The 8,207-nt window shown below is 46.2% G+C and overlaps 1 long non-coding RNA gene across 1 annotated transcript; it reads left to right on the top strand.

Moving 5' to 3' along the window:
• The first annotated feature begins 4,213 nt into the window (after positions 1 to 4,213).
• LOC143482304 (uncharacterized) lies at positions 4,214 to 7,989 on the top strand. The gene is made up of 3 exons (XR_013122193.1): positions 4,214 to 4,724; positions 5,021 to 5,467; positions 7,718 to 7,989. It is a non-coding gene; the product is annotated as an uncharacterized LOC143482304 (long non-coding RNA).
• Positions 7,990 to 8,207: the final 218 nt, after the last annotated feature.

The following is an 8,207-nucleotide window of genomic DNA, read 5'->3' as shown; positions in this document are numbered from 1 at the left end:
GTTATGTTGGTGTTGCAGATTGTGTTGGAGGTTGTGTATGATGTTGGAGGTTGTGTTGGAGGTTGTGTTGGTGCTGCAGGTTGTGTATGGATGTTGCAGGTTGTGTATGGATGTTGCAGGTTGTGTTGGAGTTGCAGGTTGTGTTGGTGTTGCAGATTGTGTTGCAGGTTGTGTATGGATGTTGCAGGCTGTGTTGGTAATGCAGGTTGTGTTGGCGGTTGTGTTGGTGTTGCAGGTTGTATTGGTCTTGCAGTTTGTGTATGGATGTTGCAGGTTGTGTTGGTGTTGCAGATTGTGTTGGAGGTTGTGTATGGATGTTGGAGGTTGTGTTGGTGTTGCAGGTTGTGTTGGAGGTTGTGTATGGATGTTGGAGGTTGTGTTGGTGTTGCAGGTTGTGTTGGAAGTTGTGTATGGATGTTGGAGGTTGTGTTGGTGTTGCATGTTGTGTTGGAGGTTGTGTTGGTGCTGGAGGTTGTGTATGGATGTTGCAGGCTGTGTTGGTAATGCAGGTTATGTTGATGCTGGAGGTTGTGTATGGATGTTGCAGGCTGTGTTGGTAATGCAGGTTGTGTTGGTGTTGCAGGTTGTGTATGGATGTTGCAGGTTGTGTATGGATGTTGGAGGTTTTGTTGGTGTTGCAAGTTGTGTTGGAGGATGTGTATGGATGTTGGAGGTTGTGTTGGTGTTGCAGGTTGTGTTGCAGGTTGTGTATGGATGTTGCAGGTTGTGTTGGTGTTGCAGGTTGTGTATGGATGTTGCAGGTTGTGTTGGTGTTGCAGGTAGTGTTGGAGGTTGTGTTGGTGCTGCAGGTTGTGTATGGATGTTGCAGGTTGTGTATGGATGTTGCAGGTTGTGTATGGATGTTGCAGGTTGTGTTGGAGTTGCAGGTTGTGTTGGTGTTGCAGATTGTGTTGCAGGTTGTGTATGGATGTTGCAGGCTGTGTTGGTAATGCAGGTTGTGTTGGTAATGCAGGTTGTGTTGGCGGTTGTGTTGGTGTTGCAGGTTGTATTGGTCTTGCAGTTTGTGTATGGATGTTGCAGGTTGTGTTGGTGTTGCAGGTTGTATTGGAGGTTGTGTATGGATGTTGCAGGTTGTGTTGTGTTGGAGGTTGTGTATGGATTTTGGAGGTTGTGTTGGTGTTGCAGGTTGTGTATGGATGTTGCAGGTTGTGTTGGTGTTGCAGGTTGTGTTGGAGGTTGTGTATGGATGTTGCAGGTTGTGTTGTGTTGGAGGTTGTGTATGGATGTTGGAGGTTGTGTTGGTGTTGCAGGTTGTGTATGGATGTTGCAGGTTGTGTTGGAGGTTGTGTATGGATGTTGCAGGTTGTGTTGGTGTTTCAGATTGTGTTGGAGGTTGTGTATGGATGTTGGAGGTTGTGTTGGTGTTGCAGGTTGTGTTGGAGGTTGTGTATGGATGTTGCAGGTTTTGTTTGTGTTGCAGGTTGTGTTGGTGTTACAGGTTGTGTATGGATGTTGCAGGTTGTGTTGGAGGTTGTGTTGGTGTTGGAGGTTGTGTTGGTGTTGGAGGTTGTGTTGGTGTTGGAGGTTGTGTTGGTGTTGGAGGTTGTGTTGGTGTTGGAGGTTGTGTATGGATGTTGGAGGTTGTGTATGGATGTTGGAGGTTGTGTATGGATGTTGCAGGTTGTGTTGGTGTTGCAGGTTGTGTTGGAGGTTGTGTATGGATGCTGCAGGTTGTGTTGGTGTTGCAGGTTGTGTTGGTGTTGCAGGTTGTGTTGGTGTTGGAGGTTGTGTATGGATGTTGCAGGTTGTGTTGGTGTTGCAGGTTGTGTATGGATGTTGCAGGTTGTGTTGGTGTTGGAGGTTGTGTATGGATGTTGCAGGTTGTGTTGTACGTTGTATATGGATGTTGCAGGTTGTGTTGGAGGTTGTGTTGGTGTTGCAGGTTGTGGGTGATTGTTGCAGGTTGTGTTGGTGTTGCAGGTTGTGTTGGTGTTGGAGGTTGTGTTGGTGTTGCAGGTTGTGTTGGTGTTGCAGGTTGTGTTGTTGTTGAAGATTGTGTATGGATGTTGCAGGTTGTGTTGGAGGTTGTGTTGGTGTTGCAGGTTGTGTTGGAGGTTGTGTATGGATGTTGCAGGTTGTGTTGGTGTTGGAGGTTGTGTTGGTGTTGCAGGTTGTGTTGGAGGTTGTGTATGGATGTTGCAGGTTGTGTTGGTGTTGCAGGTTGTGTATGGATGTTGCAGGTTGTGTATGGATGTTGCAGGTTGTGTTGGTGTTGCAGGTTGTGTTGGAGGTTGTGTTGGTGTTGGAGGTTGTGTATGGATGTTGCAGGTTGTGTATGGATGTTGCAGGTTGTGTATGGATGTTGCAGGTTGTGTATGGATGTTGGAGGTTGAGTATGGATGTTGCAGGTTGTGTTGTACGTTGTGTATGGATGTTGCAGGTTGTGTTGGAGGTTGTGTTGGTGTTGCAGGTTGTGGGTGATGGAGGTTTTGTTGGTGTTGCAGGTTGTGTATGGATGTTGCAGGTTGTATATGGATGTTGCCAGTTGTGTTGATGGAGGTTGTGTATGGATGTTACAGGTTGTGTATGGATGTTACAGGTTGTGTTGGTGCTGCAGGGTGTGTACGGATGTTGGAGGTTGTGTATGGATGTTGGAGGTTGTGTTGGTGTTGCAGGTTGTGTTGCAGGTTGTGTTGGTGTTGCAGGTTGTGTTGGAGGTTGTGTTGGTGTTGCAGGTTGTATTGGAGGTTGTGTATGGATGTTGGAGGTTGTGTTGGAGGTTGTGTATGGATGTTGCAGGTTGTGTTGGTGTTGCAGGTTGTGTTGGTGTTGCAGGTTGTGTTGGAGGTTGTGTATGGATGTTGCAGGTTGTGTTGGTGTTGCAGGTTGTGTTGCAGGTTGTGTATGGATGTTGCAGGTTGTGTATGGATGTTGCAGGTTGTGTATGGATGTTGCAGGTTTTGTTGGTGTGGCAGGTTGTGTTGGTGTTACAGGTTGTGTATGGATGTTGCAGGTTGTGTTGGAGGTTGTGTATGGATGTTGGAGGTTGTGTATGGATGTTGGAGGTTGTGTTGTACGTTGTGTATGGATGTTGCAAGTTGTATTGGTGTTGGAGGTTGTGTATGGATGTTGCAGGTTGTGTATGGATGTTGCAGGTTGTGTATGGATGTTGCAAGTTGTATTGGTGTTGGAGGTTGTATATGAATGTTGCAGGTTGTGTTGTACGTTGTATATGAATGTTGCAGGTTGTGTTGGAGGTTGTGTTGGTGTTGCAGGTTGTGTTGGAGGTTGTGTTGGTGTTGCAGGTTGTGGGTGATTGTTGGAGGTTTTGTTGGTGTTGCAGGTTGTGTTGGTGTTGCAGGTTGTGTTGTTGTTGAAGATTGTGTATGGATGTTGCAGGTTGTGTATGGATGTTGGAGGTTGTGTATGGATGGTACAGGTTGTGTTGGTGCTGCAGGTTGTGTATGGATGTTGGAGGTTGTTTTGATGTTGAAGGTTGTGTTGGTGTTGCAGGTTGTGTATGGATGTTGGAGGTTGTGTATGGATGTTGCAGGTTGTGTATGGATGTTGCAGGTTGTGTTGGTGTTGCAGGTTGTGTTGGAGGTTGTGTATGGATGTTGCAGGTTGTGTATGGATGTTGCAGGTTGTGTTGGATGTTGCAGATTGTGTTGGATGTTGCAGGTTGTGTTGGATGTAACAGGTTGTGTATGGATGTAACAGGTTGTGTATGGATGTTGCAGGTTGTGTATGGATGTTGGAGGTTGTGTATGGATGTTGCAGGTTGTGTATGGATGTTGCAGGTTGTGTTGGTGTTGCAGGTTGTGTTGGAGGTTGTGTATGGATGTTGCAGGTTGTGTATGGATGTTGCAGGTTGTGTTGGATGTTGCAGATTGTGTTGGATGTTGCAGGTTGTGTTGGATGTAACAGGTTGTGTATGGATGTAACAGGTTGTGTATGGATGTTGCAGGTTGTGTATGGATGTTGGAGGTTGTGTATGGATGTTGCAGGTTGTGTATGGATGTTGCAGGTTGTGTTGGTGTTGCAGGTTGTGTTGGAGGTTGTGTATGGATGTTGCAGGTTGTGTTGGTGTTGCAGGTTGTGTTGGATGTTGCAGATTGTGTTGGATGTTGCAGGTTGTGTTGGATGTAACAGGTTGTGTATGGATGTAACAGGTTGTGTATGGATGTTGCAGGTTGTGTATGGATGTTGCAGGTTGTGTATGGATGTTGCAGGTTGTGTTGGTGTTTGTGTTGATGTTGCAGGTTGTGTTGGTGTTGCAGGTTGTGTATGGATGTTGCAGGTTGTGTATGGATGTTACAGGTTGTGTATGGATGTTACAGGTTGTGTTGGTGCTGCAGGGTGTGTATGGATGCTGGAGGTTGTGTATTGATGTTGGAGGTTGTGTATGGATGTTGCAGGTTGTGTATGGATGTTGCCAGTTGTGTTGATGGAGGTTGTGTATGGATGTTGGAGGTTGTGTTGGTGTTGCAGGTTGTGTTGGAGGTTGTGTATGGATGCTGCAGGTTGTGTTGGTGTTGCAGGTTGTGTATGGATGTTGCAGGTTGTGTTGGTGTTGCAGGTTGTGTTGGAGGTTGTGTATGGATGCTGCAGGTTGTGTTGGTGTTGGAGGTTGTGTTGGTGTTGGAGGTTGTGTTGGTGTTGCAGGTTGTGTTGGAGGTTGTGTTGGTGTTGCAGGTTGTATTGGAGGTTGTGTATGGATGTTGCAGGTTTTGTTGGTGTTGCAGGTTGTGTTGGTGTTGCAGGTTGTATTGGAGGTTGTGTATGGATATTGCAGGTTGTGTATGGATGTTGGAGGTTGTCTATGGATGTTGGAGGTTGTGTTGTACGTTGTGTATGGATGTTGCAGGTTGTGTTGGTGTTGGAGGTTGTGTATGGATGTTGCAGGTTGTGTATGGATGTTGCAGGTTGTGTATGGATGTTGGAGGTTGTGTTGTACGTTGTATATGAATGTTGCAGGTTGTGTTGTACGTTGTATATGAATGTTGCAGGTTGTGTTGGAGGTTGTGTTGGTGTTGCAGGTTGTGGGTGATTGTTGGAGGTTTTGTTGGTGTTGCAGGTTGTGTTGGTGTTGCAGGTTGTGTTGTTGTTGAAGATTGTGTATGGATGTTGCAGGTTGTGTTGGTGTTGGAGGTTGTGTATGGATGTTGCAGGTTGTGTATGGATGTTGGAGGTTGTGTATGGATGGTACAGGTTGTGTTGGTGCTGCAGGTTGTGTTGGAGGTTGTGTATGGATGTTGCAGGTTGTGTATGGATGTTGCAGGTTGTGTATGGATGTTGCAGGTTGTGTATGGATGTTGGAGGTTGTTTTGATGTTGAAGGTTGTGTTGGTGTTGCAGGTTGTGTATGGATGTTGCAGGTTGTGTATGGATGTTGCAGGTTGTGTTGGTGTTGCAGGTTGTGTTGGAGGTTGTGTATGGATGTTGCAGGTTGTGTATGGATGTTGCAGGTTGTGTATGGATGTTGCAGGTTGTGTTGGATGTTGCAGGTTGTGTTGGATGTTGCAGGTTGTGTTGGATGTAACAGGTTGTGTATGGATGTTGCAGGTTGTGTATGGATGTTGCAGGTTGTGTATGGATGTTGCAGGTTGTGTTGGTGTTTGTGTTGATGTTGCAGGTTGTGTTGGTGTTGCAGGTTGTGTATGGATGTTGCAGGTTGTGTTGGTGTTGCAGGTTGTGTATGGATGTTGCAGGTTGTGTTGGTGTTGGAGGTTGTGTATGGATGTTACAGGTTGTGTTGGTGCTGCAGGGTGTGTATGGATGCTGGAGGTTGTGTATTGATGTTGGAGGTTGTGTATGGATGTTGCAGGTTGTGTATGGATGTTGCCAGTTGTGTTGATGGAGGTTGTGTATGGATGTTGGAGGTTGTGTTGATGTTGAAGGTTGTGTTGGTGTTGCAGGTTGTGTATGGATGTTGGAGGTTGTGTATGGATGTTGCAGGTTGTGTATGGATGTTGCAGGTTGTGTTGGTGTTGCAGGTTGTGTTGGTGTTGCAGGTTGTGTTGGAGGTTGTGTATGGATGCTGCAGGTTGTGTATGGATGTTGCAGGTTGTGTATGGATGTTGCAGGTTGTGTTGGTGTTGCAGGTTGTGTTGGTGTTGCAGGTTGTGTTGGAGGTTGTGTATGGATGCTGCAGGTTGTGTTGGTGTTGGAGGTTGTGTTGGTGTTGGAGGTTGTGTTGGTGTTGGAGGTTGTGTTGGTGTTGCAGGTTGTGTTGGAGGTTGTGTTGGTGTTGCAGGTTGTATTGGAGGTTGTGTATGGATGTTGCAGGTTGTGTATGGATGTTGCAGGTTGTGTATGGATTTTGCAGGTTGTGTTGGTGTTGGAGGTTGTGTTGGTGTTGCAGGTTGTGTTGCAGGTTGTGTATGGATGTTGCAGGTTGTGTATGTATGTTGGAGGTTGTGTTGGTGTTGCAGGTTGTGTTGGAGGTTGTGTATGGATGTTGGAGGTTGTGTTGGTGTTCCAGGGTGTGTATGGATGTTACAGGTTGTGTATGGATGTTGCAGGTTGTGTATGGATGTTGCAGGTTTCATTGGAGGTTGTGTATGGATGTTACAGGTTGTGTATGGATGTTGCAGGTTGTGTTGGTGTTGGAGGTTGTGTTGGTGTTGCAGGTTGTGTTGGAGGTTGTGTATGGATGTTGGAGGTTGTGTTGGTGTTGCAGGTTGTGTATGGATGTTGGAGGTTGTGTTGGTGTTGCAGGTTGTGTTGGAGGTTGTGTATGGATGTTGGAGGTTGTGTTGATGTTGCAGGTTGTGTATGGATGTTGCAGGTTGTGTATGGATGTTGCAGGTTGTGTATGGATGTTGCCGGTTGAGTTGTTGGAGGTTGTGTATGGATGTTGGAAGTTGTGTTGATGTTGAAGGTTGTGTATGGAAGTGGCAGGTTGTGTATGGATGTTGCAGATTGTGTATGGATGTTGCAGATTGTGTTTGAATGTTGCAGGTTGTGTTGGTGTTGGAGGTTGTGTTGTTGGAGGTTGTGTATAGATGTTGGAGGTTGTGTTGTTGGAGGTTGTGTATGGATGTTGCAGGTGGTGTTTGGATGTTGGAGTTTGTGTTGGTGTTGCAGATTGTGTATGGATGTTGCAGGTTGTGTTGGTGTTGGAGGTTGTGTTGGTGTTGGAGGTTGTGTTGGTGTTGGAGGTTGTGTTGATGTTGCAGATTGTGTATGGATGTTGCAGGTTGTATTGGAGGTTGTGTATGGATGTTGCAGGTTGTGTTGGTGTTGGAGGTTGTGTTGGTGTTGCAGGTTGTGTTAGAGGTTGTGTATTGATGTTGCAGGTTGTGTATGTATGTTGGAGGTTGTGTTGGTGTTGCAGGTTGTGTTGGAGGTTGTGTATGGATGTTGGAGGTTGTGTTGGTGTTCCAGGGTGTGTATGGATGTTGCAGGTTGTGTATGGATGTTGCAGGTTGTGTTGGAGGTTGTGTTGGTGTTGCAGGTTGTGTTGGAGGTTGTGTATGAATGTTGGAGGTTGTGTATGGATGTTGGAGGTTGTGTTGGTGTTGCAGGTTGTGTTGGAGGTTGTGTATGGATGTTGGAGGTTGTGTTGGTGTTGCAGGGTGTGTATGGATGTTGCCGGTTGTGTATGGATGTTGCAGGTTGTGTATGGATGTTGCAGCATGTGTTGGTGTTGCAGGTTGTGTTGGAGGTTGTGTATGGATGTTGGAGGTTGTGTTGGTGTTGCAGGTAATATTGGAGGTTGTGTATGGATGTTGCAGGTTGTGTTGGTGTTGCAGGTTGTGTATGGATGTTGGAGGTTGTGTATGGATGTTGGAGGTTGTGTATGGATGTTGCAGGTTGTGTTGGTGTTGCAGGTTGTGTTAGAGGTTGTGTATGGATGTTGGAGGTTGTGTTGATGTTCCAGGGTGTGTATGGATGTTGCAGGTTGTTTATGGATGTTGCAGGTTGTGTATGGATGTTGCAGATTGTGTATGGATGTTGCAGGTTGAGTTGTTGGAGGTTGTGTATGGATGTTGGAAGTTGTGTTGATGTTGAAGGTTGTGTTGGTGTTGCAGATTGTGTATGGATGTTACAGGTTGTGTATGGATGTTGCAGGTTGTATTGGAGGTTGTGTATGGATGTTGCAGGTTGTGTATGGATGTTGCAGGTTGTGTATGGATTTTGCAGGTTGTGTTGGAGGTTGTGTATGGATGTTGCAGGTTGTGTATGTATGTTGGAGGTTGTGTTGGTGTTGCAGGTTGTGTTGGAGGTTGTGTATGGATGTTG

Source organism: Brachyhypopomus gauderio, chromosome 18 (assembly GCF_052324685.1).
Source record: "Brachyhypopomus gauderio isolate BG-103 chromosome 18, BGAUD_0.2, whole genome shotgun sequence".
Taxonomy (NCBI): domain Eukaryota; kingdom Metazoa; phylum Chordata; class Actinopteri; order Gymnotiformes; family Hypopomidae; genus Brachyhypopomus; species Brachyhypopomus gauderio.
Note: the sequence above shows the minus strand (reverse complement) of the source record. Positions and strands in the feature narration are given on the sequence as shown.